Below are 7,505 nucleotides of genomic sequence, written 5' to 3' on the forward strand. Positions count from 1 at the left end.
GACAACATCACGTGACACATCACGCGATTGAGGCCGCAATAGTGTGCGGAAGTAGAGGTCTATTATAAGGGCAGGGTGCCTTAAAGTGTGGCTCCCCCAGTGGCCATTCGATCGCCGCGGTGTGACATTCATTATATAGTTAAATAATATACGTTTCAAAATTACTTTTTAGAGACAACTCTTCCAAAGAATCCAGTATCTCCAATGTTACAGATGTAGAATAAATTTCTAATTTCATTTTAGAATATAAAAAAAATAATTTTTCTATTTTTTTTAATATATACAATTTTTTCAAAATTATTTATTCTGTCAATTGATTCATGCATTGCCTCCAACTTCACACAAGTATGCAAAATTTCAGATCAATTGGACAGGTAAAAGTGTGTCAAATATCAATTATAAGATTTGTAGCTGACAAAATTATTTTTTACATTTTTCAATATTGAAAAAAAATTCTACTTTTTAAAATTATTTAATTTGTTAATTGATTCATGCATTGTCTCCAACTTTACGCAAGTGTGCAAAATTTCAGATCGATAGGATAAGTAGGAGTGTGTTAAATTTCGATTATAAGATTTGTGGCAGACAAACAAACTAGAAGTGAAGTTAAAGAGAAGTGTTGTAATTAGATCGATACTCACTGCAGCAAATGACAGAGAGCGCATTTTCTCATCCGTCCGTGAAGTCACGGACAGACAGACGGATGGACGGACGGACATGTGAGCACAATAGCGCTTTTTTTCAATAAATGAGAAAATGCGCTAAAAATGGCGAGCTATAGCTGCACAGGATAATATCTCACCCAAATGTTCCTCATAATATGTGTCTAGTTAAGTCGCAAATGATCATTTGTGCACTGATAAATTATAAATTTTACTGTTAAATATTATATGATTTTGAGAAGGAGTTGAGAGGATCCTGAATCGGCACCATTGAATCCATGTCCTCAGGTAGAGCATATTTTATTAGTCAAATGGCGCTTAATGATGCCTCCTGACACTTGTAAAACGGGCTGTAGCAGGCGATAATCGCGTGTAGATCAGATCAAAATTTATTGGAAGCCACTTTTAAAACGATCTGCAATCGGTGAAAGTCACGGGCAAACTGACTTCATGCGGCAAGAATCGCCAGCAAACGGACATCGGGTGCGGTTTTAAAACAAGCTGCTTAACAGGTAAGAACCGTTGCTAAAACGGATTGCAAGAGGACTAAAATGAGAGGAGCCATTTTTAAAATTAAAATCAGTGGGAACCGCCAGAAAACGGAGTGCCACACCGGCAAGAATCGTTTGTAAAAGCTTGCAAGGTTTGTAGTAGCTTGCAAAAAAAGCCGCTCGACGGAGCCGCTTTTAGCCCAGAGGGTAAATTAGTAGCAGTCGCTTTGCAAACTAACCGGTGTTGCTTTGCAAGTTTCGTAGTGAATCAAACAGCAATTGGTGAGACAATAACGGGCGTTTTTCACGTAAGCCGTTAGATAACGGACTGTAATTGGCGGGAACTTCTTGTAAAGTGGAATGGAAACGGTGAAAGCTGCTAATTAAACGGTCGAAAATCCGAAAGAATCGCTGGGAAATCGGACTGTAATAGGCAGCAATCACATGTGAATTATGGACTGCATTCGGTGTTGGATGCTTGTGAAGCAGACTGCGATCGGCAAGAGCTATTTCTGAAACGGCCTGCTATCTGCGAGATTCACTTGTAAACTACAATAAGGGGAGCCGATACAAGTGGGAACGGACTGCAGTCGGCGGCAAAATTTTGTAGGACAGGCTGCATGAGGGATTAGCTGTCAAATGTTCTCCATTGGGCGAAAAAACACTATTAAATTAACTGCAGATGGCGTGCGCTGCATGCGAAACATATTACGATTGGAAGGACTCTTATGTCGAAAATGAACCGTTTGTTTCTAACCGGCAAGTATCATGTCTTAAATCAATCGCAATTGGTAGTAATCGCTTGGGATAATTAAGGACTATAATCGGCGAGAACTCCTTGTCTATGTTAGACAGACTGCGGTACGTATATGAAGATGCAGAAGCCTCGTTCAAGAAGGACTACAATAAGATGGAATCGTTTGCAAAACCGACGTTAAGTTGGAAGTCTCATTCAAAACAGACAAAATTTGTGGGAGCTGATGGTGAAACAGGCTGAAATCAGCTGCAGTCAATTGTAAAATCGACTTCAAGCGCTAGAAACTGCTTACTATAATGAAATGCGATCGACGTGAGCCCGCGGAAGAGATTGTGCTTGAGAAGATTCGCTTTTAAACAGCAAAAGTCGTTTGCTATTGAAACAGGCTGCGATCAGCGGGAGCTATTTGCAGAGCGAACTAAATGACTTACAATTAACAACCACTTCTTGAGTGAATTACAATTGCGAATCAATTCTGAGACGGAAAAATGCAGCAGATAAACGGCCTGGTATCTGCTGGAGCCTCTTGTGAAACAGACTGCGATTTGCTGGAAGGACTTAAAAAGAGTACTAGAATTGCACCCTCTCGTACAATGGATCCTGATTGCTTGAGGCCGCTTAATTGTAATAAAAAACTGCAGGAAGACACTAGTAAAATATACTGCAAGAACTGCTCGTAAAAAAGAATTATGAATGACAGGAATGTTCAAGTATAACACTTTTTTGCAAGCATGAAGTCCTTGTAACAGACCTTGATCGTCCACGGACGCGGCCTTGAGGAGGATCGATGGCCTCATGGCCTCGTTCCTCTTGGGCCTACACCGCCATCAACTGTTGTAATATTGTCCTGCCGCGCGTTATCGTCATGCGCGTGGATTATCGTCACGCGCGTGGATTATCGTCATGCGCGAGCATGGTGATTTTTCATGCGAGTGTAGCAGACGTTTTCATGCGTCACGTTCATGAGTGATCGTTAATTATGGTGATCGTCACACTTGTTATTATCGTCGTCTTGTGGGTTATCGCCACGCGGGTAACGATCGTAACGCGCGTGGTTTATTGTAACGCTCGTATAGGTTATTATCGCGCTCATTTGTTGTCTCCACGCTCTTCGGTTATAATCGAGTGCTGTGATCGTATTGCTTAAATAACCAGTGTGCGTATTTTGCATGCCACCCGCGCATGCAAACTCAAAAAATCTCGTGTCTCGTCAATGGGAAGATAACAAAAAAATCTGGGATTCTGATTAACACATTGTGAAGTGCATGCGTATGCTATCGTGCATTTCCTTGCTCGTGCGACATGATGTTAGTGGTTGTGGCGCCTTGAATGTCTGCTCGTTTTATAATACCTTGCGTAGGTACGTGGGGTGCCTTGTATAGGTGTGAGTAGTTCTTCGCAAAGGTAAGTTGTATTACCTTGCGTTGCACGACATAAATCTACACACAAAACAAAACACTCTCAGCAAATCGTGACCACAGTTCCATCATTCTCAGCCTCCATTCGACATCTAAGATTTCATTCAGTGTTTATATAAGTATAAAGTTTCCCTTTACAAAATACCATATTGATATGACGGTTTTTAGACGGGGAGGAGTGTGAAGTCAAGTTATGTTAGTTTGTGTCACATCATCTAAATAAATAATAACCTGGCATAACCTTATCATAGGCACAACCTGACATAATGTTCTCATTATCTTAAAAACATTTATCCACGCACTTCTCATTTCCGAACATTATGAAGTATTATTTATGAATATTTAATAACTAGAAGCCACCTTAGCTTTATAACTTTAATGTTGCAACAAAAACGGCTTTAAGCATTGCTTTGCACAGCGTAAAATACAGTGAACAGAAGTTTTCTATTCAATGTAGTAACTAAATTCTATGATTACCGAAAAATACTACCTTGACTCGGCAACTGCACTAAAAATGATTAGGCTTACGTGATGCGTTTTGATAAAAGAAACTACATTTCAACCTCTCATTTCATTCACAATAAATTAATCAGTCCACAATTTTCTTCTAACATATAAGCCTCGGTAGCGCAGTAGGCAGCGCGTCAGTCTCATAATCTGAAGGTCGTGAGTTCGATCCTCACCCGGGGCATGGTTTTGCAAGCAGCTTATGAGTTGCTGAGCCTCAAAGTTTACACACAAAAGCTGGTATATTTAATTATTGGACATTAAAATTTCAGAATTTAGAATATAAGAGAACAATGGAAGTCTTTAGTGAAGAATATCTTTCAATGATTTCTAGTGAACATTATCTTTCAATGATATCTAGTGAACATCGGTAGATAATAGATGTGGAGCTGCTAGAACTTCATAGTTGATTTAAAATGATCATTCTCGAAAAATCCGAAATTATTATCTAAAAGACACGAAACTAAAAGGTTGTCTAGTAACAGTGTGGTTGATCAGTAAAAATATACCATGATAAAGTATTAAAGTTTGTAATCTGTCGAAAAAAGGATAAGAGGTGCCACCTACTATTTCAAAACTTTGGTGTACGCACTGCATTAAAAACCAATAATAACATGATCATTAAAATGTACTGATAATTCTGACAAACATTTGATGTCATTCTGACAAACATTTAATTTGCATCTCAGATGTTCTGCATTTACGCTTACAAGGGTAAAGCGCTGTTAACGTTCAAGGGTGGTAGTTTCGCCCAAAACGCTGTTAAATTAAACATCGATTTTTATTCTCACCTAACACTAATAATATTTAACCATGTCTTGCGTATTATTCTCATCTAAAATTATATTATAATGCACTATGCTTGCGTGAACTCCTTTTACCGAACACCATGCGTTTCTTTTTATCTACAATATACTGCCATACGATTGTTGTGCGTCAGTCTTGGATAAAAATATTATTTTTGTGCGAAATTTATCCATGCGATTTTCTTGCCTCAGACGTTTCATTATTGTACTGCGTTTTCCATTAAGAGTTGTGCTCAATATAACGTAACGTATTTTAGAATATTCTCGCATGTGATTGTTCTGTTTCCATCTTACTTAACATTATTGTGCAAAAGTATCCATCAACATTGTTCTTCCCTAATATTACACTGCATTATTATGCAATATTTTCCCATGAAATTGTCTTAAGTAACATTATCAAACAGTTTTTTCAGTACGATAGTTCAGCTCAATCTCCATAACATTATTATACAATAGCCTCCCCTAAGATTGTTCAGTCCCAATCTAATCAAATATTGTTGAACATTATTATTGATTAAAAGTTTGTTCTGTGTTATCTTATTTAACATTGACTCAATAATATTATTCCTCAAGTTTTTGAGCCGCAGTCCTCGCAGCGGACTGGGAGCCGCGTCGCTCGTAAGCTCCGGGTTTAAAACGCGGAAGTTGATCGCCGGTCCCGACATTTCCGGACTTGCTCGTCAATTATGCAGCGCAGTGCTTTTCTGCGAGACGAAACTGCGCCGCTGTGGGTTTAAATTGAGGGGTCTTCGTGGGGTCTCATTTTGTGCGGACTTTGTGTGGCACAAGCATTATGTGCATGGACTTGGTAATTTGTGGAGCCGTGTTGCAACGAATTCGTGTGGCCTTGCGTGCGTGATCTTTTCAGTAGGCCTGCCTGCGTGATTTTGAGGGCTTCAGCGTATGATCTTGTGGGGTCCAACTGACGTAACTTTTTAAGGGACTTTCTGGATCGGAATGCAGGAGGCTACTTCTTGTCCTACTTGTACGTTGTGCAGTCTTACGTGGAGCGGCGCTTATCCTGGTGCCATGTAGGATAGTGAGGCCTTTGCAATACAGGCGCTGTGTCTGCGGTTAGTCCTTTGCTAGTTTACAAAACTCGAGGGTACGATTGGAAAGCTGCTGTGTATTCTAAGTAACTAGAAGATGGAGAAAAAAGAAGGGAAGTGTACAAATTTCATGTCATGCCAGGGCAGATAATATGAGTTGGGAATGTTGAGAAATGTAATTTTTTGGGAACGTTTGTGGATAATTTTTCTGTTCAGTTGCTGATCTCGCATAGTTTTCGGAAATTGAAATAAAATTTGTAATAAGATGCAGGAGGTTGGTTGAGTACACAATAACAGAGCAGAAGGAATAATTAGAACAGGATGCGGAAGTTTGAGGAAGGCTTGTACTGAAAAGTTGTGGAGTTATCATAAAATGACGAGTGTTCGGAAAGGCAAGTACTAAACAGAGGGGAAGCTGAAATGAAATGCAAAAGTTTTGAGAAGGCATGTATCAAACGAGGGTGGAGTTAGAATAAGATGTCGAAGTTTAGGAAGCTTCAGAAGCTGCAAGATCAAAGGCGGAGCGCGACTTTCAAGTTGGCAGGCTGTGCTGCTGAGCGCGTCTCAGCTCAATGCCCGCGTACCGAGATTAATGACAGCGCCGGACTGAGCCCTTCAGGCCAAATAAGCGAAGATGGAACTCTGGGTATTTACTTCATATCATGCACGAAATGTCAACTTAATTTTAGAATATCGTCTTTTAAGCCGTGACATTTGGCACGTGTTTAAATGCGTCACCTGAGCATTCATTCCCGTTGACCTATTGATACTATAGTTTATATTCGCTGGTACTTTTAAACCTGGAAATGATGCTCTTATTGGGAATTTTTTGCGATTAATTTTGTAATATCTTCAAGTGGTTCTTCTCTACATCAGCTCTCAGTGATGTCCGAAGAAATCTAGATTACGTTCGTTAAAAATATTTTCATTTAATTAAACAGCTTTCGCTTAGTAGATATGATTAATGGGTCAGAAGGCATCTCTGTAGCGGCTGAATTCAGTGGATAACGAGAGCTCAGCGTCAGCAACCATGTTATAAAATACATCAGTTCGTGCTGAGCTCCGATCCGCGTTTCCAACATACTTCAATAATCCCTGTCGGTAGATACACTATTTTGTTCATTCACGACAAATTCCTTACACTATACCACACTAGGACAAAACACACAAAAACATACGGCTACAACACAATAGATATTTTTTGATATTATCATTCAACCTATAACTGAAGCCAATGCCACACAAAGCAAATGGGTTGGATTTTTAAAATGTTACTGAAAATTTATTGTGAACGTGTGTTATTGTGAAATTGTTATATCGATATATTCTATCAAATAAAGATTTCTTTGTAAACTGAGTGACCACCACCTTGGCAGACAAGAAATCCTAGCTTCATTGTCTCAACCGCTTTAGACGTTTGTCATCAGTTCTGAAGACGAATCTCTTGCAATACAAATACCGATTAAGTAACTGACACTGCATTTAATCGTCAAACATTCCTGCCCTATTACTGAGTTACTGTAAGACCCGCCGTACTGTAAATGTGTTTATCATTGGCAACAGCCTGAAGTATGAATTGATGGTGCGGCCGATCGGTATCATCACGTTATTCCTACCTTGTGCCATTAGCTCAAAATATTGGCTAAAAATTCTAATGGATGTGATAATTTAACACGGGGCATGGAGCCCACTGCGGGTCATGGGCCCATAGCGGGTTTCTCGCTAAGTATGGCAGATATTGGTCCGTGTTCTCTACCGCCGGTCGACAGTTTCACTGGGATGAAGTGTACGGATTTACGTTTTGCTAAGTGTTTG

At 39.6% G+C, this 7,505-nt stretch overlaps 1 non-coding gene across 1 annotated transcript; it reads left to right on the forward strand.

Moving 5' to 3' along the window:
- The first annotated feature begins 3,946 nt into the window (after positions 1–3,946).
- On the forward strand, positions 3,947–4,019 carry Trnam-cau. The gene has a single exon. It is a non-coding gene; the product is annotated as a tRNA-Met (tRNA).
- The last annotated feature ends 3,486 nt before the right edge of the window (positions 4,020–7,505 follow it).

The sequence above is a fragment of the Hyalella azteca genome, unplaced genomic scaffold, assembly GCF_000764305.2.
Source record: "Hyalella azteca isolate HAZT.00-mixed unplaced genomic scaffold, Hazt_2.0.2 contig12444, whole genome shotgun sequence".
NCBI classification, from domain to species: domain Eukaryota; kingdom Metazoa; phylum Arthropoda; class Malacostraca; order Amphipoda; family Hyalellidae; genus Hyalella; species Hyalella azteca.